The sequence below is a fragment of the Mchenga conophoros genome, linkage group LG14, assembly GCF_057382185.1.
Source record: "Mchenga conophoros isolate Kocher_MC1m ecotype Shallow Benthic linkage group LG14, M_conophoros_male_GT1.1, whole genome shotgun sequence".
Classification (NCBI taxonomy): Eukaryota; Metazoa; Chordata; class Actinopteri; order Cichliformes; family Cichlidae; genus Mchenga; species Mchenga conophoros.
The window spans coordinates 33,014,312-33,040,907 of record NC_140539.1 but is presented as its reverse complement, the minus strand read 5'-3'; the positions used below and the strand labels follow the sequence as shown (position 1 = coordinate 33,040,907).

Sequence of the window (26,596 nt, the reverse complement as noted above, 5' to 3'; positions counted from 1 at the left end):
AATTTATTACCTTGATCTTTTGTTCAACAAGAGCAACCTTTTACAATATAGAATGTATGAATTAAATGCAAAAGTAAAAGCAAATTCTGTGCATTAATTAAGAATTAAATCATTGCTCACAGATGCTGAGAGGGAAAATAGTAAAAGCACAACTTTAAAGGTGTAAATCCTCTCATTTCAGGATCCATTGCTACATATATCCATTCTCTTCATCGCTTTCCATAGGGTCACAGAGGGGAGGTATCCTATCCCAGCAGACATCGGGTGAGAGTCATGGTACACCCTGGACGGATTTCTAGTCTATCACAGGGCTAACATGCAAAGACAGACACCTATTTACACTCACATCCACACTTGGACAATTTATGATCTCCTATCATTTGGCTGTAGGAGGAGCATAAGAGAGAAAGAAAATCCATGCAGCAGCAATCTCCACACAGAAAAGCGCCGGCCAACCAGAGAGTTTTAACTCATAACCTGGGGAACTGAGCCCCCCTATCAATTTTTACATATAAAAATGATTTATCGTGCCTCCTTGCTGAGTTTGCTCACTCACTAACTATTAAATCAATCCAACAGATTCTCGGTGAAACTGGATCTGTTGGCTCGCAGAGTGAAATCACAAGGAAAAGAAGGTGATTCTCACTGTTTTGGTCCTTGCATTTGCTGTACATGGATTACTCAAAATGATTATTGCAATCCTTATTCACGCTAAATGGCATGAAACAATTACTATATTGGCTAAATACAATTTGGATAAATACAGGGATACACTCTGCTGTTTTCAAGGCACTTTTTTCCTTACTGAGTTTGACGACAGTAACTAATTAGGCTATATGAAGAAATGGAGTAACAGTTCAGTCTCATCAACACAATCACAGTATCAATGTAAGACAAGAGTAAATATTTCCTGACACTACCTTAATGTCACCATTAACATTGTATTAATACTGAAACAGAGACGAGAGCTGGTGCTAACTGACTAAATATATGTTACACCTGTCTCAGGATGGCTCTGATTTTGCTTCATCTCATGTGTCATAGAGATGTGAACTATAATGCCTTTTATAGTACTGTCCTCTCCTCAAGAATACGAGTGCACCTCTTGTGGATTTTACACAGCTGCAGACACATATCTGTCTGCTCCGTTTTAAGGAAAGCTGATACAGAATGATGTATATATCGGTGTCTGGATATAAATCCCGCTGTCAGTCTCAGCTGTTGTTATCAGTTTATGTCCTGTGAAAATGAAATGGTAACCAGAGATCCTTACTTCTTACACTGATTGTACACACTGTTACGCAGCTGTGAAGTCATCTTTTTCCTTTACTGCAGGGCCCATTTTAAATACACCGACAGTGATAAAAAAGGGCCTGCGGGAGTTGCAACCACTTTCAACATTCACCGAGGCCATGCAGACTGTAACTTGGCCATTGACATAAGCCTTCTACTGGGATGGTTTGTTTTTAAGTTTCACAACCATATCTGCCGTACACATGTATTAGCAGAAATGCATTACATCTATTTTATAAAATAGAACAAAATAAATCACCTGATATAAGTCAGACTCAGCAAGATACTGAATTAATAGACTCCATGGCAACTGATTTATCAAACAGACATCCATGTCTCGTTGACCCGCTTTCTCGCCATCCTTGTATAAAAATAAGTTTTCGTTCAAAAACAGTGGTGTGGTTATTTATCACTATTCTGTGTTATTCAGTGAATTTCAGGAGTTATTTTGTCATTTGTTTTGGCTATGCAGTTTTTTTCTTTTACTCAGTGTTCCTAAGCCTGTGCTTCATAGTGGTAGTGATTTTACACATTTCCCACACCTGTGAACTTTTTTTTTTTAGCTTTGAGTGTTATGTGTAAGTTGGAGAGTAATAGTAAAAGTGATAGCGATAAGGATATGAGAGCAAGAGATCAAATTTTCTAGGAGAAAAAAAAGGTAAGAGTCATGTCCCTTTCTCAAACTGTATTAAGTTGTGTGTCTGTATTGGTCTACTAAAGCTACTGTCAGCAGAGAGATTGATATCTCTGCTTCTTCTGCCACAAAAACTCCTTTCTGCATGATAACTGAACAGCACAGTAGTGAAACTCAAGGAAAAACGTTGCTCTTTTATTAGACTTGAAATTGGTCTTTCCCCGTTTCCTCCTATCAAGCTTCATGACAACTTGGTAACTCCTACCAGCTTCCAATAAAATCAGACAAAGTTCTTCTTTCAGTGTATTAAGCATTCTACTCTGCAGAATTACAGTGTTCATTCTGTCTAATCACTAAGTATTTTTTATGTTGCAACAGCAAATTAACTCCAAAAACCTGTCCAGCACAAAACAGCTAACAACATGAGCGCTGATTACAAATCCTGAAACCCCAGCCCACAAAGACAAAACAAATAGCTAATTTAAATATGGCCACCGGCCTCCTCAAAGCCAGCTCCTCATGCAGCGCTGCACTGCTTTTATTTCTTCAGTGTGGTTAAATTGCACCCTGATAGTCCCCTTTTGGCCACTTGCAAGAGTGTAAGTGGTTGAGAAGTAAATGTATCAGTGTGAAACTTGATACAAATCAACTTCAGTTTCAAACGGATTTAAAATTCATGTCAAGGTTTTATGTTCCTCAGGAACATAAAATTCCTGGGGATGTGAAGAAATAACAACAAAAGTATCTGAGTTGAAAAAGGAAACAAGGAGACAGGATGTAAAGAATAGGTTCTTGTTTTAATAATGACACTAAACGCGACAGACAAGCTGCTTTCCCCCAGACAGATATGGTGCACTTTGACAATGGGACTCTCTTACCTTATCCCTGGCCCAGTTGCTGAGTAGAGTCAGCAGCAGTCGTTGGTACCTAAGATAGGAGAACAAGCAAAAGACAAAACATCCACAAAGGTAGAAATCACAGTGGGCCCTACTGAGACTGTTATGCAAGGTCTATCACGTGTGATGAGAGCTGGGTCACTGACCATAACCAGAAGAACAAACAGGAGTTTCCAGAGGATGAGTCCACAGTATCAGAGCTTATAGATGTTATTTTTATTTTATTTTTCCCCACAGTTCCAACACTTTTAGACTGTTATTGCCAAGTTCTTCCACAACAAACTGAGAGGAAAAACAACCTGAATTGTGGCCTGTGCCATATTTTGCCTGCTCAGAGCAATTTGAAAAGGTATTTTTGGCAACAGCAGCACAGTTGTCACTCTGCTGGCCTGGTTTGCCTCACAATTTGCCACACAACTTTTTGGTGTTCTCCAGAATGAATTTCAAGTTGCACTGTTGACAAAGCAGAGTGAGATCCAGAGTACATGACAAGTGCTCAAGTTCAAGGTGAGATCAGGGTTTCCAGGGAGTGAAGTAAACCAAGTAGTGAGGCACTGATACAAGTTTCCCTCAGCAGACACTGAGCCAAAACCTTAACAACAACAAAATCTGACTGAAAAATAGGTCACAAGACAGACTGGCAATCTTTCCAGGCTGTACCCTGCCTCTCGCCCTATGGTACCTTGAATAGGCTCCAGTCCCCCCATGACACTGATGAGGATAATCGGCAGAGACTGGATGGAAGGATGGAATTTACCAACACTGTTTCCAAGTAGAAGTAAGTAAGTACTGGTTTAACCCTGTAAGGCCAAGTGTACTATATTTGATACATCCGTTTTTGTGATGCATGAGTTTTTCTACATCAATTATTTTGTGTTTCAGGCTTTACAGGGTTAATAAAGACTACCGTGTGTTGTGAAGAGTCATCATAACATGAAGTCACCAAACATAGATCCACTGTGTTTTGGTTCTCTTAAGCAAAAAGCTGCTTCCTTTCTTGTTTTAATCAAGTAAGATGACTCTTCACAATGCAACGCAGTGATCAAAACAATTTAACAGAAGCAGCAATCTTGTACTACTGATGACCATAGTTATGGGTCCAACGAATGATCTTTTCAACTCTGGGGAGAAAACTCAAGATAACACAATCTGTCATGTTACCTTGCGATTTGTCACTGTTCTCTTTTTTTTTCCACCCTATTTCTCACATTGTGACAAGCTGACAATGATATTTTTGGCCCCAAGACATATCTCCAGGTAATTGGTTCCTCACCTCTCACCTAATGTGAGGTGTGAGCAGTTACGCCATCACATGCTCAAAAGTTTAAGATGAGCTGCTGCTGGTCAAGATCACCTAATGTCACTAGATTTAAAGCAGGGGTTCCAGGGGCTTATTATTTGTCAACAGGACAACAATGACTTTCACAGCCCTGTAACGCATTTAACATTGTTATTTCATTAATTGTTTGTTAGTCTCCTTTCTCTATACCACTAACAAATACCAATTCTAAAACTCACGCTGTTCCCGTTTCCCCTGGTATGTTTTACATTGAAATCAATAACAAGTAGCTAAGATTGGTTTTGACTCAGAGGCAACTCAAATATAACATATTTTCTCCTTTCTTTTTCAAGGGATTACTCTTGCAAGAGCAGAGGCAGACAGGCATACACAGGAATGCATTACCACTCAAGATGAGCCTTCAGAATATATATCCAGTGAGGGTTACCTAGTCATGTTCTGTTGGAAGAATTTGTTTCGAAAATTCCAGGTACACAGCAAATCCAGCATGTCCAAATTAACACTGTCGGATTTGATTTCAACACTATTAAAGTGTCTATATGGGTCCACACCAGAGAGTGTTAATTTAACTCTTTTTGGAGAGTTGGAAGGTTAACTCTGATTTAGTGTTAAACACCAAATCTGTCTGGAGTTGATAATTTAACACTTGGTGTTAAGAGTTTATATATTAACTCTCAAAGAGTATTTTAGTTTAACTACGTAAGAGTTATCTTCTAATTCATTCTAAAAAGCGGGAATTTTACTGTTCTGAACTTCTAGAAATTTCTTTTGGAAATAAACATTTACTAAAAAGATGCAATGGTTTTTGAAAAACATTTATTCTGAACTGTGTACCACAATTTCAAAACATTTTCTGAAAGATGTAACAGTATACATGTTCTCACTTTCATTAGAATTTTGTTTATCAAAAGGTCTGACATGGTAAATGCAAATAACAGCATTCTCATCACTTATTTCTTCAATACAATATGCATGTCCTTTATTCATCCCTTTGTGGAACTTCAACGCACTTCTGCTCTCCCCCATATTCCATCTTCACAAGCATATCCTGTGCGGAGATTGAATAAAAATTAGTTGACACTAATTAATGGCACAAATAATCCAGTAAACAATTGCAGCACAGTAAAAAGGAATCCTCTTTGAGCCATTACTTGTGTAAAGTATTTTCCCAAAAGACAAGGACACAGGCAACAGGTAATACTGAACTAAATGTAAAACCTCAACTTTTTTCATTTTTACCTAAACCGTCTGCACAAAACTCTGGAGGGATCTATGCTAACGTAGAACCCAGTCAGGACGTCAGCTACTGCTGTTTGCTCGTTTTTTTTTTTTTATGTGCGATCGTTTTCAGGCTTCAAGTAGCACCATTATACCAACATTTCACATTCTAGACATTGTTTTAGGTGTATTTGACCAAAGGTTTGACTGAAAATTCACATGCAAGCTTTTTTTCAAGGCTGTGGTATTTGCCCGCAAACAATACCTTTCAGCTAGCTAAAACAGAATATTATGCTATCAGCGAGCAACATGGCTAATGCCTTTCACACAGCTTTGTCTCAACTCCAAAGAGCCACAGAAGTAAAAGCTAATAACAATTGAAACAATCTTTGAAAAAATGACTTACCAAGCATGGCAAACAACTCAAATATGTAGAGCAAAATGTTCTGAAACGGCTTCACTTCAGCTTCGATTGGAGCCGTGCTGGGGGCGGAGTCTGTGAATTTACTCTGTTGGTGTCATAGCCCCTCTAGGAGTTCAGAGTTAAGAGGTCAAGAGTTAATGTTTCCATTTTAACACCTCCAGATTTGACAGCGAAACACTCATTTTTAACACTCGATTTTAACTACTATCATTTTACACCTCAGAGTTACATTAAAAGAATGTGACTCTGCTTAGAGTAAAATTAACTCTACTTTTGCAAGGAGACTATTAACACCAAAAAATGTAACACTTTTGAATTTGCTGTGTAGGAACCAGGATCTGATCAGATCGAATGAGTGTGAATGGCTGTTCTACTCTGATTCTGACTTGCACTACAGGGACTGAATTATGCATTAGCTCTCAACAGGATGCTGTGATATACAACACTGTCTGCCAAAGTCATATCTGGTGGGCCTACCCACCTGATTCAGCCTTCATTTGTTCAAAAGTATTTGCAGAGATACGTGTATTTGCAATATAACCTCTTTCTAAAAACAGGGAAGTGCAGATTAGTTATGCTACATTTTAAGAAATCCATCCATTCATCCTTTATGCCGCTTATCGGGGTTAGGGTTGTGAGGGCAACAGTCTAAGCAGAGACTCCCAGATCTCACTCTCCTGGGCTCCTCCAGGTCATCCATAAAACTGTATTATTGGAAAATTGTGCATAAAGTATCAAAAGTAAAAATATGTTATTCTGCAGAAATCATTAATGTGTTCATTGGATTAATATTGCTGCTGTATATGTTTAAGGTTCAGCTCATTTTAAATACCTTAATCATATGTTTGTGGCTATCCTGTGAGGACCACATATTTCAAAATTTTAAAAAAAAATTGATGAATTAGCTGAGTTAAAATAACTACAATAGGGGTTAAAATATGATTGGAAAATGAAGGTGGAAAGTTGGCAAAATAGCTGGTTAAACTCACAGATGCCAATCTGAAAGGACTGCTGAGCCTGCATCTGGTCAACTAGCCTGCTTCATTAGACCAGACATAGTCAGAGCTGCCATCCGCTCTCCATCATCAGACTTTTCCTTGCTGTACTAAAGGAATTTTAAACAGATTTTTTAAACTCCATCTTCTCCAAATCGCACATGGCCAAGGTGGTTAGCAAGAACAAATTCATCTGTCACAATGATAAATTACTGAAGCCAGTCCAGTTGCTAATGCTAGCTGCGTTTCCATACAAAGCCTAGCTCATAACTGATCTAATAGCAGTGAAAGCAGAGCCTGCAGAAGCTTACCTTGTGCTGGTCTCTAATCAATTCACCATGAAAGACCAGACCCAGCCAACACACGTTTATCCACAATGTGCATGCGCAAACCACCAAGGAAAGAAAAAAAATCTGCTGACCTCTCAGCTTGTCCACCTCAAGTTATTGTTAATTGAGAGGGACACAAGGTAAAATAGATTTAGATTTGTGTAATCAGTAGCAAGCAGTGTTTGCTACTGCCTAGGGGACATCCAGGAGGCATTATAATCAGATGCATGAACCACTTCAGCTGGCTCTTTTTAATGCAGAGGAGTAACAGCTTTACTCCTGAATGATGAAGCTCACCAATCAAGCCCAGCCATGATATAGCCTATTTTCTACTGTATGTATTCATTCATTCAGATTCCTTGTGGTCACTACCCAGAGCTCATAGCCAAAGGTAAGGGTAGGAAAGTAGATTGACAGCTTGCTTTCAGAATCAACTCTCTCTTTATCACAGCATACCAGTACAGCATCCACATCAGCGCAGACGCTGCACAAATTACTTTGTCAGTCTCCCATTCCACTCTTACGTCACCTGTAAACAAGACCCTGAGATATTTGCAGTGTATTGCGGCTTAAGGCAGCAGTTGGAACTTCAGAAGTCCAAGTCTGAATGTTCGTCTGAAATGCTGCTTTAACTCAGGTTTCTGACTCAAAAACTTGGAGCTGTCCCACCAACTACAAGTTAACAATCCAAGATATTGGCAGTTAACAAAAACAGTAGTAAAATGTAATCTGTGATGCCACTGTTGTGTATTTCTGACTTGCTAAATAAGCTATGCGCAGACAACTGAATTAAAAACCAAGTATTGTGTCGTATTGCTAGTGATGCATGATTTGGTCTACCTTGGTAAGAAGCAAAACACATCCAGTAAATCAAACAGGTTCGATTTACTGCTCTTGATATGGTTGTACAGGGACTAAATGGGCTAGCCACCGACTCCATACTCCTGAACAGCTTCCCCAACAGTATGCCCAGAGTGATATGGTCAAATGTCTTCTTAAAGTCCTCAAAACACATGTTGACCATATACTCTCACACAACCTCGAGAAGATAAAGAACTGGCCCAATTTTCCTTGGTGAGGACAAAAATCAAATTGCTCCTCATGGATCTGAAGTGGATCTGAACTTGTCACAGTCTGGCAGAGGCAGACTATAGAGAGTGGAGAGGGTGGACCCAAGTGCATACACGCAAAATAAAAAGACTTAATATTAACTGAAAACAAGCCGTTTATTGAAGGCTGATTTTAGCAAAGAAAAACTAAAGCAAAGACAAAACTAAATCATAACCTAAACTGGGTGCGCTAAACATACCAAAACCCAGGAACATGGACTCAAGGTAGGATAGCAGACGGTTGGACAAGGCATGAATGAACACAGACTAAAAGCACACAGGAGGTGATCAGGGGAAGTGGAAACACATGGGGAAAAACAGCTGACACAAATGAACATAATGACATGCAGTAGAAGAGTAAAACTAAACACAATGAACACAGGAACACATGACCTCTTCAAAATAAAACAGGAAACACAACGAGACAGACATGACAACATTAACTTGACAACAAATGACATGCAGACATGAAACACATAGGACAGGGGAGACTTAATACAGGGGTAGAAAACACAGAGGGAAACTAACAAACAAAGAACTATAATGACAACCTAGGCATGATAGAACGAACTTAGAAAACCTAAAGGACTTAAACATAACAAACTAAAACCAAAATGCTGATCGTGACAGAACTCTCTTCTCCAGCATCCTGGCATACACCTTCCTGAGCAAACTGAGGAGTGTGAGCCCTCTAAAATCGCAAAACACTGTGCAGACCACGCAGTGCCACGTGTCAACAAATCCAGCCCTAGATTTTCAAGAACTATAAGAATAAGAATTACATTCACCCCACGGACCTGGCCATCTGAGAGCTTTTTGACTACTTCAGTGACCTCAGCAACAGTGATGGCTGAGTGTTCTTTCCACTGCCAAATTATATCCTTATTTCAGATGAGCCACACTCCATCTCCACTATATACAGTGTGAAAGGGAAGTTGCTCCCCTTTCCTAAATTACCTCATGGTTTGTCATAATTTCCTCAAGGCTGACTGAAAGCCTTGCTTAATGGCCTCACCAATCTCCTTCTGCACCCAGGTTTCTACTGCTAGGGCCACACTTCAGTTGGCTTGTCGTTATCTGTTAGCTGTCTCCAGAGTCTCACGCCAACTAAGCTAAACAGGATTCCTTTTGTATGAAAGCATCTCAGGTTTAAACCATATGGTTGGGTTGGGGGAGTGTGTGTGTGTGTGTGGGGGGGGGCTTACCACCATGACAGGCATCAACCACGTTGTGGTTGTACATACAGCAGCTTTGGCAAATGAGCCTTGGCTTTCTCAAGCTCCTTTTAAGAAATGGTAATTGTAAAATTGATTTTTCATGTATTACATGGCATAACTAGAAATTCAATGCATTGCTCTTTCCAATTTGCATTACAGCAGTGCTGCAGAAATGACTGCAATCTGCATCTCATCACTTCCTCTGTAATCCCTTTACAACTGTCTTATATTGGCATCCACTGACCCACTCAGGTCTGCTCTCCTTTCCTCAGACAGTACAGTCTTCACACCCACAGGCAGCATTTCAGCTTGTCTGGCAGTCCTACAGTCAGTCATAAAGTATATACCAGCTACAGAGAATTATAAAAAGCCTCTGGATCCATTCTTAATACCATTATATTCAAGTTAATAACATTCAACACCTTTCATCTGATTACAGTGAAATGTTTAGCTGGTTAAAAAATAGATGCTGGCATTTATTTGGATGTTATTTTGACATGTAACAAAATACATGTACTGTACTCTGAGAAGGACCCACCCCAAAACCCACAGGGCATAAATGATCTGCTTCTACATCTTAGTGCTAGATGCCACAGTACAACACCTGAGGTCCATGCACCAAACGGTCAGAGCTATTTTTGCAGAGTAAGGAGGACACATGATATTAGACAGGGTTTTAACATTGTGGCTGAATATTATATAACTGCTGTTCAATTTATCATACAAAACAGCTGGTTCAGCTGCTGATATCATACCGTAGAATTAAACGTGTGTTTTTTTTCAGCCATCAAAAGTAACATTAAAAATGTGATTGTCGTTAAAATTCCATTATTATTTCATGTGACTAACTAAAAAAGACCACAGTCTGAATATCCAATAACAATACAGTATGTAAATATTTGCCACAGTATGGTTGACACAGAAACAGTTGGCAGCAAAATGATTATACTCAGTAAATTTAGGAATTTTAACTAGCTGTTGTCCAGCTGTGATAACAGATAGTAGAAAAAACTTTGGCTGAAGGCATTTTGTCTTCCCCTGCATCCTGCCAGTTTTGTTCCACTGCCCATTTGTCAACAGTGATGTCCAATCGCTCAGTGCCAGGCGGGCAAATCAGCACCTTGTCACTTTCAAAATGGCAATTTGAGTCTCCAGTTTGTGCCTTAAAGCCACTCACTGCCTCAAAACAAGCACTAAATTTAAAACAAGCCAATCCTAAAGTGCAGACTCGCATGCGATCTACAAAACTGACCACATTAGGGCTTTGAGGTGGCTTTGAGATTGAGGACATTTCTTTTCATTTATCAGAAGCAGTGATGCTAAAGTTGAATCAGAAGCCTGAAAAACCTCTGTGGGAACTTATTACAGAGCCTTACAAAATGTCAGCTTCATCTCATAGCAAAATAATCTAGAGCTAGAGGATCTGTCATGGTCAATCAGCCATGTAATAAAAAGAACCTAAGATGAATACAGAGCTCCAGTAGAGTTAATGCACAAAGTGAAGATTTACAATATTCCACATGATGCAAACCCCATCAGAAAGCAGATTGTCTGGTGTTAATTAAGGGCGATGCTGTCCTAGCATTACTGTATCAGTCATTTCACAGAGTCATTTTTATCGCTGTTGCAATTCATGGCTTGTGACTGTTATCATAACTTGTAAATATTCATTGATGTAAGCACGTTCAGTAAAGTTAAAATTAATATCAGCCCAGCAGTTGCACTAAAAAGAAAATCAGTTATCCTGAAGACAGCATGCAAAATTGCCCCATGGAACAGGTTTTGATCATCTGACAGGTAGCTCGTTAAAAAGTCTCTGGATGTGCTTTATGTTGGAAGCGTTACAACATGTGTAGCTAAAAAAAAGTCCTGTTGTTGGAAAAATATCAAGAACCATGCACAACCATTCGATATTACATTGCTAAGCTCACTGTCTTTTTATATCAGTCTCAAGTGTATGAAAAGAGAGGATCCATCTAACAGTCTTTTCAGTAGTCTTCCTTTGATTGCTTCTGTCTGAACTTCAGACCTATAGCTTTTCCCCCATCCACCCACCCACCTGTATTCATTTTTGAAGCAGCTGGTGTTCATAATGCTCATAGTGATACAGTGAAAATAAAGGTAGCATCATTTTTTACCACCTAATACAGCCCTGTGCTTGCTTTCATGAGTGGTCTCATTTCAGTGAACAGAGCTCCCACACCAAATCGAGTGTGACTTTGTCTTGAATGCTTTCTATTGTTTTTCATGATTTCCCCTTAACTTTGAGATAGCCTTCAATCGCCTCACAGCGCTTAACTCTGTTATTTGCAGCTTAAAGCAGCCTAAAAATCTTCCAACAGGTCTCCCAATATCAATGCTAAAATATTAACACGGACCAAACTTAAAAAGTTCAATCCAAATTTAACAATGAAATCTATCGCCTATAGGCAAGAATAACCTTAAGCAAAACAAATCATCCTTTAATCTTAAAATGCTATTCATGAAAGTCTGGAAAACAAAATTCACATCCAATTCCTTTGTAGCAATGTGACAAATGTACACAATCACAGCACGGTCTTCTTTGTCTTAGGAAATAATGTTAATCACTGCTTAAAATCTTAAATGTGTCCCACACCTTGTCATTATAGATTTTAACATACCTTTGTAATACGTAATTAACACAGGTGAATCAAACAAATCCTGCCTCCCCTTTAGCTTGCTTTGATAAGTATTCTGTGGAGATGGCTGTGTCATCTGGAGTGAAAGCTGTCTTGGGGTAAAGGTGATCTTTGAATATTTCACCTGCTGAAATTAGATTTATGTAAATGTATAATGGGTGCCAAACACTCAGCCGAGCTGTTTATTCATCAAGTGAATTGGCTGAAAATGGATGACGACATGTGCTCTGGCAGTCAGCATGGACCCTTGAAGAGACCAGATGATTGATATTTTCAATCCCACTATATTTGATTAACTTCTGTTCCCCCACTTTAGAGAAAGACATTTGAAATCTCCTCAAATTAATGAAAAAGGAAAGAATACAATTGATTATTTCTGTTTTGTACTAAAATGACCACCAACATTTCATAAGGCTGTGCAATCCATTGCTGACATTAAAGAGCATCGCAAATCTGAGTAGCAGAGGAGAAGTCAATCTCTCCATTTCATCAGCCTGTCAGACTTGTGTCTGCTAGATTGAAAGGATGGAAAAATAAGAGTCCCTCTTCTTCAGAGTTTTCAATTATGTATTATGAAAATACACAGCCATAATAAAACATCTCTGTCAACACACAGAAATAAAAGACAAATTAAAAAGATTATACCATACTGCCATTGTCCATACTTTTACAGATAAAAGACGTCAAACACCGCAAACAAAGCCCATTTGAAAACTTTATCAAGAAAATATATTTTGGTTGTGTTTCTATTCATATCAGAGAGATTTTGAGAACATTAATTAATCACTGGTAGCATTTTGTTCCAGTGAAGGAAGAAGTGTAACATATTAATTGGAAAAGCCAAAGGTGCCTCTATCTTGTGACAGGTCTCTCCAGGATATCATTTGTGTCACAAGACACTCTTTGATTTTAAAATTGGTTCTTGTTGCTACATAAACTCTGATGACTCTCGACTTCTGCTGCAAAACATTCAGATGGTGTCAGACATGAATGCATGGCTCCATCCTGCCTTCTATCAGGGCTTCTGGCAGTTATTAGTGGTGTAATGGTGTGGGTGATATTTTCTTTGTACACTTTGGACCCTGTAGTACCAACTGAACATCACACAGCCTACCTGAGTATTGCTGCTGACTGTGTTCATCCTTTCATGACCACACTTTACTTATCTCCTGAAGACTGCTTATAGAAGGATAATTCACCATACCAGTGGTTTCTTTAACATGACAATAAGTCAGACACTTTTGGGAATGCTTAAAGCACCTTGTTGAATCAATAACACAAAGAATTATTGTGATTGTGATTATTCTGTTACATACAGCTAAAATGTCCTTGTTCAAGTTATGACTACAGTGACATTGTAGGGCATGCAGAGGCATTTGAATGCCAGAAACTCACCCAAGAAAAAACATTATTCATTCGAGTCTCATGTCCCCTGACTGCTTAACCTTGGATCCTAGACTTGAAATCAGCCTGACCTACATAAAGCAAAATATAACAACACATAGACATCAGGATAAAGAGCAGTTGCTTTGTTGTACTTAACTAAAATGCACGTATATGCTGCTACATGATAAAATACAGACCACATTGAAATAATTTGTTGTGTTATTTCAAGAGGTTGGCGAAAAATTCTGTTGAAGAATTACTGTTAAGCTATCCAGTGTTTGAGCATCTCAGATTTTATCCTTCCTCGTGTGGAGTCCCACATAGCTAACTAATACCACACATCTGCTTTCTTCAAAGGTAAATCCACAATGATCTTTCAAAGATGTCTTTTAAAAACACTCACAGCTGTTTTGAAGGCACTGACAGGATCCTCTAACCATCTAAAAATACATTTGAAAAATCCATTCTTTTTAATCTTTTCCCCAAACAGCAGCAGCATTTTCTTAATCTATCGAAGGAAGGCATGATTTCTATGACCTCACATTACAATTTTTAACTTTTATTATCATCCAGGCTGCATTTTGATCTACTGCTAATCGTTGACATCATTACAGAACAAACCCATATTTGTGTTTCTCTCATCAAAATGAGGAGGAATGTCAAGCTCATTTTATTTTCAATGGAAAAATAAAAACACTTACCTGTGGATGTGATGGAAGGAGTCTACACAAAAACAATGCTGATATTAATGATTCATCTTTGCATATGTAAAATATAAAAAGCCTATTAGCTTTGACATGCTCTTAGATCTAAGCCGCCCAATTGTTTTTCTTCAAGTTTTCGTTAATTAACAAGCTCTTAAGGAAAACAAACTAAAGAGCCACAGCCAGAAATTTGCATATCTGCAAAGTTGAAAGCATCTCGACAACATAAACAATGTGAAGTATGGCTGAAAGGGTTCAGCTTCCTGTCACTCGAAGGCAGTTCAGTTCAGTGATGTGTTTTTAATGATAATTCAGTAATAGCCTACAGTCTATTAAGGTTACGATCTCCACTCTCATTGCAATGCACTTCAAGCTGTTTTCTACATGACAGTCTGAAGTAATGTGCTGATGAATTTCCATTCTATTAAGATGGCTAAATATGGGAGTCGGTATCATTGTCACAGCGCATCGAAGTTTAGAACCCCACACGGGATACAACAGGAGGCAAAAATAAATAAAAAGAGGGTAATTTTGAATTCTAAATAATAACAATAATAATCCATCCATTTATTTTATTGTCCAATTCAGGGTTGCTGGAGCCTATCCCAGCTGTCATAGGGCAAACTAGGCCATACAGTGGACAGTTCGCCAGTCAGCGCTAACCACCACCCAGTCAAAATTCAAAACACAGGCTCACCACGGTGGCACGGTGGTTAGCACTGTTGCCGCACAGCAAGAAGGTCCTGAGTTCAATTCCAACATCAGGCCGGGGTCTTTCTGTGTGGAGTTTGCATGTTCTCCCCGTGTTTGCGTGGGTTCCCTCCGGGTACTCCGGCTTCCTCCCACCGTCCAAAGACATGCACTTAGTGGGGATAGGTTAATTGGATAACCCAAATTGTCACTAGGTGTGAATGTGCGAATGAAAGTGAGTACGAATGGTTGTCTGTCCCTGTATGTTGGCCCTGCGACAGACTGGCAACCTGTCCAGGGTGTACCCCGCCTCTCGCCCTATGACAGCTGGGATAGGCTCCAGCGCCCCCCGCGACCCTGAAAAAGGATAAGCGGAAGCGAATGGATGGATGGATGGATGGAGGCTCACCAACATACATTCGGGGGTGGCTGTAGCTCAGGAGGTAGAGCAGGTCATCTACTGATCCGAAGGTTGGTGGTTCAATCCGTGGCTCCTCCAGTCTGCATGCCAAGTATCCTTGGGCAAGATACTAACCCCAAATTGCTCTCCGATGCGTTCATCGGAATATGAATGGTAGTTAGGAAGCACTAAGAAATGCTGTATACAGTGCTTTAAGGACTCCGGGAGAGTAGAAAAGTGCTATATAAGAATAAGTCCATTTACCCCCTGGCCAATCAAATTGATGGCACTATTGCCTCCAAAACTTTTTATATAGGGATGGCCTTATTGGGGCCACTAAGAATAGTGGGGGGGTCACACCAGAAACAGAAGAAGAAGTGTTGGGGCGTAGCAGATGGGAGGGGGTGACAATGGGAAATCATGAAGGATATACAAAATGACACAATACGAATGAAAAAAAGTTGTATATGCAGGAAAATGGCCAGTAGTCCTTCCTCGCCCCTCACCTTGGTGGCACCCATGATTGGTGGACCTTAAAAAAAGACATCAGAAATCATACTTTAAGCCAAATGATTCTTGTCTCCTCTCAGTAAATGATTAAATCTTTATAATGGTACCTCAGGTCAGTACCTAATCGTAGCAGAGAACATCCTACCAAAGTAACACTGGTGTTTGTAAGGTGGTGCTTTGCCCCAGCAAATGTGATTCAGAAAAGGATTCATAGACCCTTTGTGGCATGGTTAAAGTCTCAAAACTAGAACTTTCTGGCCCTAATGAGGCCAGTCTCACTGTGTATGACTATGACCATCCTTGATCTCTGAACACATCACACTTCTGTGTGATCGTGCACATCAGAGTGGAGAGATACTCTAAAAGGAGCCAAAGCACTGGAGCCAAGTCTCCTGCTTGATATGCTTGTTATGGCTGTGCTGTAGAGGTAATCCTTATCAATCACACTGCAAGGGATGGTAGCTCGATGTTTTCATTGCATAATTTTGAATGTCATAACATCAATATTTAATTTCAAAAATGTTTTCTGTTTTGAAACTGACAAGTCCAGTGTTACCATCATTGTATCTAATGATTCAGTTCAATGTGGCATTTAATATGTGATGCAGATGCAACACACTGATGAGGATAATGCAGTGATATTTTCTGTGAGCAAGCTATAGCATGTTGTTATAGCATTCATGTATTCAGTGCCAGGTGTTCTTTTTTTTTTTCAGCAGGGACCTTGAATGAGAACAGCACCGGTGTCCCTTGGATCCAGCCTCATTAAAACATCACTTCGTTAAATTGGAGAGCCACCAGACAGGCCCAGAGTACTGGTGAAGGTCTGTGTGGCCTGCCATGTACAGGTTGCCTGCCTCAGTACATAGCTTGTTGAAGTGCGCTACAGCTTTTAGAAATTCAGATCAAAACCTTGTTCACATGCCTTTGTTATTGTGCAGATCTAAACCCATAGTTCTCATATAATGGAAATTATTATCACAAGGACCTGCAACCGTTCATATATTTTTAAAAATATCATGAAAAACTATGTTGTCGGGGTTTTTTCCAGGAAAAAATATGACGATGTGAGTTCTGATGAGAAAATAAAAAAATGTTTGTTTTTGCTTTTTTTTATTGAGGAAAATTGTACATGTTGAAATTTAAATAGAAAAAAGACTGAACTGACCATCAACACAAGCAGCATATTATAATGAAGGAATTCAAATAGCTATGCTGAACTTGCACAGATGGAATGACAGGGCAGAAAATAGACTTGTCAAGGTGAATGACAAATCATATTCCTGTGTATAATTCACAGCAAACAAGCACCTGAAGCTTCACAGGAAATTAATATTTTAGTCTTCCAGATCGGCAAAATGTGTGCTTTATCATTACACGGCATTAAAATTCCACATATTCTTTCACTGCAAAATTGCACGATTCCGATCTATTGCGTAAAACCAAATAGGCTGTTTACTTTTTTTAAGAGGAAGCTTCGCCGTATTGGTAGTTAACAGCTTTTTGGTAAATGCACAGATTTAGAGTGACAGCACAATCTGGGCTCTCTGACTGGTGCATCAACGTGCTGTCAGTCAGCCTGTCAGCAGTGCAACAGTGCCATCTATGGTGTTCTATCAAATGAGACTGGTCATCCATGACATAGTAATGACTTGACTGGACTGCACTCAGTTTCCCAATCATTACCATGGCAATGAAGAATGGTTTGTTCATATTAGTAAAATGACTGTTTTTATGCCTGACAAAACCCAATGACATGGAGAGGTGTATGTAATGTGCTGGAACCCCATTATGCCTTGGCAACACATCTTAATAATCACTAGACATTGCCCCTCTCTTTCCAAAAAGGACGTTCACCCTCAGCAGCCTTTATGAAAAGCTGCTATTAACCCCCTGATTACAGGAACCATGAGCTCTTTTTTGTGGACACAGTAAAGGAAATGTGAAACGCTGTAAGGAGACTACAAGTAGTAACGGAGCATAAAATTTTGCAATTTGCATGCTTTGATAGGTAGAGAGAATTGACCACCATTGTCATTCACTTATTTCAAGGTCATGGAGTTCTTTAGGTGAACTTTGTGATAATTGTGCTCATGCAGGCTAAGAAATTGCTTTTACACTCTGGCCCACAAAAGCCATTCAAACCGTGCTCCCATTGGGGAAGGGTGTTTTTAATTAAAACAAAGTTACATAGTTGTGTAATTAAAGTCATAATAATAATGCATTCTTTAATTATGAAGTTCACTTGGAAAGGTCTCACTGATTAGATGCCCAAACATGGATGAGATAACAAGATGTGACATGGAAAGGGGGGGGAAAGGCTCTGGAGGTGCTACAAGTATACCAGGAAATATTCTTTCTCTGGGGTTTAAAGGCTTATAAGGATTTGGGGGGATATTAGCGATTCAATTTTAGAAAAGTGTGAAATCCCTCCTCATGTAAATGAAACAATCAATATCAAATTAATAAACCCTTTAAGTGCATACTTCTTAATGATTTGCTGAAATTCAGGAGAAAGAACAGAATTTAAAATCCATATTAATGCATTGTATTAAGCCCCTCCTCACACCTCAGATCCTAGTTTTGAAATCCAATTTGAGGTTTTAATCAGGAATTGCTATGCCTCCATGCCTTAGTAATCATCAGTACAGAACATAAAGCAATTATCAGCAGTTCACACACACTGGCTTCTTGGAAAATCATTCAACAGTGATTACTTAAGAAAAATGGAAAAAGCTTAGCTGATTTAACATCCGTCAATATCACGTTCATGGAAATACAAATGCCAAAAGGTCCTGCACGCAGTTGTGTAATGACAAGCTGAAGACAAAAGCAGGATTCATATCCTACTTGCCAGTGCTCATTTACCTTGGTGACCCACAAGCTCTCTCAATTTATGATGGCAATGAAACCACAAATAATTGCAATATTTGTCTCATAATGGAATTTGGGGGCCATTGGGGGGCAAGGTGTTGCCCACCTCATGGCAGCATGAAACAAATCCTTCAGCAAAGAATGGCTTTGCTTTAATTCAGTCCCATAACATACTGAAACCCAAGCCGGCTTCCAGTGAGGGAAAAGAAGTCCATTAGGCTGCAGCAGATGTATTTTAGCAGCTTGGAAACTCTACCAGAGACATTTTTATAAGCATACATTTTTGCAGTGCATGCTTTCTACCAAATGACCTTCCCTTCGCACTTCGAGTCCAGACTGAGCAGCAGCTTTTACGCTCATATTCATGAGGCCTGTTTTATAGCACTCATAAGGCCACCTTCATCCAGGAGCATAATATGTTTGTGTGAGGGATGTAAAGCACATAATGTGCAATAAAATATGTCCTTTAATGAACATTATAGAAAGATTGAGGCATCTACACAGCCTTAAGTATGGGGCACATAAAATTGGCTAATGGCAACTTCCTGTAAAGCTGCTATTAAGGAAAAGTGATCTGTCTGGTCTTCACTTCTGCACTGCTTTCCATTTGAAAAGCTGGAAATACAAACACGGTGCTTACCAAGCATCATGCAGCCCAATCTCGCATGAATGAGGTCCCCAAAACAAGCTGCTACAAAGGATACCGGGGTAATGCTGTGGTTTGTATACGACTACGAGGCTTTCAAAAGTTTGAATAATAAAACATTAAAACAAAAATAGACTAAAAACACATCAAAAAATCTTCTGCTTAAAAATGTCTTTTACAACTCCACTTTATTCAAAGCTCTCTTTCCAGACCTACTAGAATCTGTTGCGTTGTGTGAATATGGCCTATATTTGATGGATGATAGTGGCGAAGGAGCTGAGAGGACTGCTGGACAGGGCGGACCCTTACACCTGAGCAGCCAGGGATGGCTTGGCCACATGCTGTTCGCATCATTACACAGCCTCAGTTTAGACCTCTGGTGCTGCTCTGATTGATGGGCTCCACCAGGCCAAACAGCCCAATGGAGGCGTTCCATCCAGACTATAGCCCAGCCCATCCATCTTGAGTCCCTAGTAGAGAGTCATGTTACTGTACGTCTTGTCTGGTGCAGGGCTGCTCAGCCTTAATCCTACTCCCTGATTAAATGGGCTGCTGGGTGCACTGAGGGCAGGATTCAGCATTGTACACTAAATTGCCAGTGACAAACCAGGAAGGCTGGATGAATGCAACGCAAAATAATGAAACACAAAATGTCAGTTTATTGTGATCATTACTTTCACCGTGCAGTTTGTTGTATTAGACGGGGTCTGCATATGCTCTATATATTTACTGGTAATGTGGGTAACCTACAATGTGATGCACGTATCATTGCACGTGATTTTAGACTTATTGATCAATCAAATGTGGGTCAGGACCATTCAGGAGAGCCTCATGGCAGGACTCGGGTTAGAAAAAACAGTTAAAGAGGGAGATTAAATTGTTTACATCTTTATCTTAATACTTTAAATGATTATATTGTCAGTTCAGTATTTGCCATTTAAAAGTGGGATTCACTGCTCCTATGGTCAAATGCATGGGAGACTCTAAAATGCTTGTGATGATAGGAGCGATAAGCATGTTTATTAAAACTAAGCATGCGCTGTACAAACCTTCCTCTCCGTGTTTCCAATTAAGATAGCTTTCAAGCATTAGACATTCTGCTTCAAACAAAGTTAGATGGCCGCATTGTTTAAATAATAACATCTGTGCCTTGTGCAGAGCCAAGTTTGGCCACTCTCTGTGGCTGTTTTTGCCAAAATAAAAAAGGAAATCTTATCTGCAGTTTATATCTATTTCAATACCTCTCTTGTGCTCATTTCTTAACACAGAAGGAGGGAGACAAATTGCCAACTGAAAGCCATTCCCTCGATTTATCCGAAATGACATCTTTAGAATTTCTGACAGTGCACTTAGTGTCCATAGCAGTGCGAGCATCAATGTGCAGCCTGTGAGATCATTTTCAGTATATGACAATTACTGCCACGTCGTTTCTCGATCCACAGGAAAGAAATGGCCATAACAAATGAACGCCTTTACTCCTGCCCCTTTGGATGCTCCACCACTGCAGCCAGATGCGGTAACCAGATGCACACAGCTTGTGTGCTACCTTGCCGCTTCAATAACTCTCATTACGGTAATTGTTGCTTAATGTTTTCATAATCTGCTGCTTACAGGAAACTGTTTTCCTTTCTCTAATACCATAGCTCCCTCCCTATGGTCCTATTCTGAATGCTATGTTAATTTTTTTTTTCATGTTTATAATGATTTGGGAACTGTCCCAACTGGCCGGTCTCCCTGATGGAAGAACATCTCAAAGAAAAAGTGCTTCTGGTTTAAATGAGTGAGAGAGCCAACAGAGAAAGGCCGATGGACTCCCTTCTTCTGATATAATGAGCCACTCTGATATAATGAGCCATGGTTCTCACTTCTTCCCAGCATCTGGACGTTTACTGGGTTTACTTACATTTCAGGTCTGCCATTCCTCACGAGGACTGATTGTCTTCTTAGCCGTACCCATTCTTCCCTGAAGACATACACATGCACATGTACTACAGACACCTCGAGGTACTTCGTTGGAGTGATAATCTGAATATTGGGAGGTAAAGTTGATAACAACAGAGCCAAAAATTGCTTCATTTTAGGTGCAAATTTGCATTCACCCTGGAGGGTTAATTAGTGGGAAATTGCTGTGTAAACCTATTAACGGGTTACTGACTGTTATCAATTTGTCACCCTCACAATCTGTGATTCAAATTTTGAAATACTCCAGATATACTAAAGAAAGAGTGGCTAAGGCTTTTGATTTGCTTCTTTGAGGCAATGTGGAACACATATTGTGTTCAGAGCTATATAGAGGAAAGTTTTAGTGCCACAAGTACGAAACATATGCAGGATCATTTCTTGGGGTTTCTTGGGGTTTTTGAGGTCAGTGCTGATAGTTGTAGTGATTATAGTTTTGCTTAAAAACCAGTGTGGTATTTGAAACCTATGACTGTGTGTCCAAGAGACCTGTGAGTTTGCTATCAGCAATAATTTTGACTGACCAATCAATCTGTGGATCACTCGCTTCTCTCTAATTATCTCACACGTGCATTCTGCCTGCCTGTGACATTTAGCAGGAGCTTTTTCAGTAAGTCACAAGGTGGGCCAAGATGCCATTAGGTGATATGGTTCATTTATTGTAGGGACCCTCATCAGCACATTTTCCTGCCTTGAGGCGTAAAATACAATCCACACTGATTAGCATCAGCCCCATATCAGGAGAAACATAATAGTCCCAGTCTGAAGGTGAAGCTTTTTGAGGGCACACTCTTTGCTCAACATGGGCAATTGTCACAGATTTTATTGCAGTTGGAGGATTATCTCTCAGGCGCTGTGTCCTCAGTGTTGCTCACATGGGTGAATGGAGTTGTTTTGCATTCGTAAAATGTCACTGTATAATTCCATAATTAAATCATTAAGCAACAGCATGTCCTTCATACATTTAGTTTGTACCTTGATGTAATTTTGCTGTCAAGGTTTATTAATTGATATAAAGACAAATTATAATCAAACCAAAGTGCTTCACCAGACTCAGTAATTGAAATGACCCGGTGCCCTGTTTGCCCTTGGGAACTGGTAGGTTTTTTTAAATAAAAAAGCTCAAAGTTTGTTTTGGCCTACAGCACTGCTAAAAGGCTCCCTGTATTTATATGTCACTCAAATATGGCATTACAGGGAATTTAATGACACAATGTGCCTTTTCTCTCCTACTATGCTCAGCTGGCTTATTCTCAAATGTGATCCATTACAAGATGCAGCGAAACAATCCAATAAAGAAGTTGATTATGTAAGAGAAACCTCCTCCAGCAGTTGTTAGTAGATGTAATGGCTAGGACAGCTAATTAGTTGGGTTGGTTGTCTTTGATTTATATAGTCTTTCCTATCATTCCTTAATCAGCTGAAAGCAATGATCCATGTGCAGACAAAACCCATTCAATTACAAAGCTGCGATCGTGACAGAAATGCCAAGCTCCAAAAGGGGTGTTTAAAACCAACATAGGATTTTCACATTTTCTACATTGATAATTCAGATAATTGAGCTGTAATTAGACACATCACATTGTTTAGAGAGTATCAAGGCAACATGCAAGTGAATCGTTTACTGAGAGCATGAGATCTAAGCGCAACATTATAATTCAGTTATGCAAGTGTCTCTGTTCAAGATGCACAGTAGGTGTGTTTACCAGGGCAAGTCCAGTGTGAATAGCATGGGCAGCACAGTGCATTGATAAACAAACAGATTTAATTATGCCATCGTGGATTTAAGTAAACGAACCTTGAACCGGTAGATGTGTTGAAACTGCATTTGAAAAGTGATGGCTGCTATAGTTTGGTTTAATGACTGTGGGAGGAAATGTGCTTCATTGTGAAATGCAGCTGTTTTACATTAATCACTGGCATATGGACAAGTGTCATATTGTAATGATACACAGATCTGCGATCATTATGCTACTACAAATGTAAAGCATACAGAGCACCAGCTGCCTGGGAAGGTCTAAAAGAAGCAGACAGACGGATATCAGTGCGATCAGCGACAAGGGACTAGAAAAGGGACAGAAACCGAAGAGATTTTTTTGACAAAATCAATAAGCAAAAGAGCTACTGTGAGCAGGTCATGACAGACAGATACACACACACACAGCCCCTCTCTTTCTCTCTGTTCCTGATTGTGCAAACATTATTATCACTGTTTGCTGAGACAAGTTTTTCCAATCCCTTTTGAAGTACAAGTACAATACAGCAAAACAATACAAGTTTCATTTTGGAATATTACAAAAGTCAGATGAAAGTAATATTGTCCTTTTCTAAAAGCTTCAAAAGGCTGTTGGAAATGGATAAACTCAAATTTCTTAGCATAATGGAAAACTTTAATATTACATCTGCTCCCAATAATTTTGATAATGGAGATACATATTACATGATTTGTGATTGGATTATATTAAAAACTCAGACAAGTTGACAGTTAAAAACACTGCACTGGGTTTATGCATATTCTTTGCACATCTAAAATGCATAAATATTTTACAGTAATATTTCATTTTGCTGTTTCTTTTATTCTAAGAGTGTTACTTGGAAAGTTTTTGGACAAAAAAGAGGAAAACCTGCACCCATATGTTCAGAGTTTTTAAATTTCACAGAAAAAACAAACAAAGACTGAGCAAGACTGGTTGTGCTGAACCCACTGAGCCCACTGGTGACATATATATCTGAAAAAAGAAGAATGTATGCAACAATTGCGTGATTCATTGGTTTTTTTCCCCCCAGATCCTTTGGGTCCTCTGTTTTCAGTTTGCTTTCTCCTTTGGGGAGCTTTAGAATCACATCTGCTTCACTGCGTTAACAACAAAGTGTACGTCTGCTCCCATTGTGACACATACAGTGAGCCCCTGCAGCTGCTGAAGCCAAAGTGACTACAAGCTTTCGTATTATGTGAATGCCATTTAATAGCCTTTAAGAACACTTTAAGGTAGATTTTTATAATATGCCTCAACAACCTCATGATATGCTAAACACTGCAACAAAATAAGTCTAATTGAATACAAGAACAAGCAGTTTATTTGTGCGAGAATCACAAAATAATCAACAATAATATCAGGATATAGCAATTCTGCGATACTTGACATATTGTAAAACAACTCTCAGCACATTATTGTATCTGTGATAAACTATAACAGTAAATGTAAGAAAAAATAAAATAAAATAAAATGACAAGGGATAAGGCTGCAAATTGAGTCTACCATTTTCCCTCTATGAGGTTATTCTTCACTGGAAGTTGTTTTCACCACCACGAGGAAACATAAATACTGAATGAAACTCTGAAAAGTCAAATAGTCAGGGATATCCATTTTTTAAAAATAAAAATGTACCATCGCAAAGTTATCAATGCTGTATTACTAGAAGAAGCAGTACAGTGCATTACCATTTAATTTTTTTGTCCTACATTTAGTATTGCATAAAGTCTTTGCACAGAGGATCATTTTTGCATGTTGATTACAGACAAAAAAAACAAACCCAAAACATTTTCTTATCAAATAGAGATGGCTTGGTGCTGGGCAGACAGCAAAGCGGTCTTCATCATCGTGATAAAGCATCTCCCATTCCCTGCAGCAGGAAGCAGCAAAGCATGGAAGGACCAGCAGACCTTGAGTTCTGTGTGCTCTTCAGAATACAAGGGCGCCTCTGACCAGGGGCCAGCCAGCCTGTGAAACAGCAAAACCTCGACAGAAAACTCTTTAACACCGCCACGACTTTTGGCATTTACACCTTTGCACCCCTATTTGGACGTGGAGTATAACGTGTTGTTAAGAATTTGAATATTAACATGAGGATGTCTACTCTGCTGAAGCACAGAATACATATAAATACGTTTACTCATATAATTTACTTCAGTCTTACCATTGTGAATTATTGGTCAGTTCTTTGGGACTGGGTATGGTTTTGGCATGGCTGAAAGAATCATTCAGCCATATAGTCACGATATAATGTACTTTTGCTCATTTGGTATGCGTAAGTTTTATGAAGTATTGATTTGAAAAGAACTACACAATAAAACAACCTGCGTTTGACAGTGCCACGCAGAGCAGAACACAGCTGAGCCACAAGGCCCTGTACTTTGAGTGAAGGTGTGGTTGCAATCATACACTGGCTAGCGAGCTATATCTGTGCTCTAATCCCATGCAAACACCTTTGATTGAATGTAACAAGTTCCCTCCAGAGGCAATTTCAAGTTCTGCAAAAATCACATGAAATTACCACCTGAGTAATAGATGACAGAGCATGTGGAGGGAATGTGAGCTTACCAAAAATAGTAAACTCCAACGCTTCATCACAAAACAATACTTTGAAAACCACAAACTGATTATCTCTAATAACGTAATGAGTATCTGAGCGTGGACCCACCCACCCATTTAAAGCTGCACCTCAGAGGCGGTTCCCTTGATCATTCTTTGTCATCCTCTCAGTTGATGAAGCATTATTTGTTCGTGCTATTATTAGTTCACGCTTTCAGCTCCATCAGTAACTCCAAAGCTATTTCACAATAATCTCTGGGATGACATTGAGATGATATTACACAGTGTGTCCCTCACATGCACAGCCTCTGTGGCAAAGCAGTACCAATGCATTACAGTGCGTCTAATACAGCCTGCATGGCACGGTTATCACAGAGATTACATTCATAGACATGAGCTTCATTAAAGTGTAATGTCATGTGCATTTGGAGAATTATTCCAAGTGAAACTATTCACCTCTGATATTGTTTTCACCTTCTAGAGCAGACGAACTCTTGGCCTGCCGCTTTGATTTAAATCTGTGTGGCAAAAGCACCTTTCCTGTTATTATCTTTTCTGTGGATATGCAGTGGAATTGTTCTCTGTCAACTATAGCTGTGTAATTTCTATCAATCATAACAGATGGAGCATCAAGCGAGGCAAGAAGATATGAGAGAAAGGGATCAGGCAAAATCCTAGAAGGACAAGGCCATGTGTATTGGTTTTTATTTTGTTTTTCATTGCATGTCAACCAACTGACACAGTACATTTCTGTAATACGGTTCAGCCTTTCATTGTTATTAATTTACCGTTTCATCTTCAAGCATCTCTCCGAATCTATTTAATTCAGGGAGAGGTATGTTCATTTCCCCTGCCCTCCTTGCATTTATCAGACAAGGAGTGATACCAGCGAATCCCATTGTAGTTTTAAAATAGTCCTTAATTAAAACCCAACACAATTCGATTAAGATGAGCTTAAGATTCATGTATGTTAATTACAAAATTAAAAAGTAAGTAAGCATTATGTGCAAAAAAGCCCTTTTGTCCTATTCTGTTATCA

The 26,596-nt window shown here is 39.3% G+C and overlaps 1 protein-coding gene across 1 annotated transcript in view; it reads right to left on the bottom strand.

The window, feature by feature from the left end:
* The window catches only part of tenm4 (teneurin transmembrane protein 4), a 198,046-nt gene extending 190,867 nt beyond the window's left edge, over positions 1-7,179 (bottom strand). The window contains exons 1-2 of the mRNA XM_085244029.1: positions 7,072-7,179; positions 2,806-2,854 (exon numbers count right to left, since the gene is read on the bottom strand). The gene's annotated coding sequence lies outside the window, so the exon portion shown is untranslated. The remainder of the gene's footprint in view (positions 1-2,805; positions 2,855-7,071) is intronic.
* Between the last annotated feature and the right edge of the window lie 19,417 nt (positions 7,180-26,596).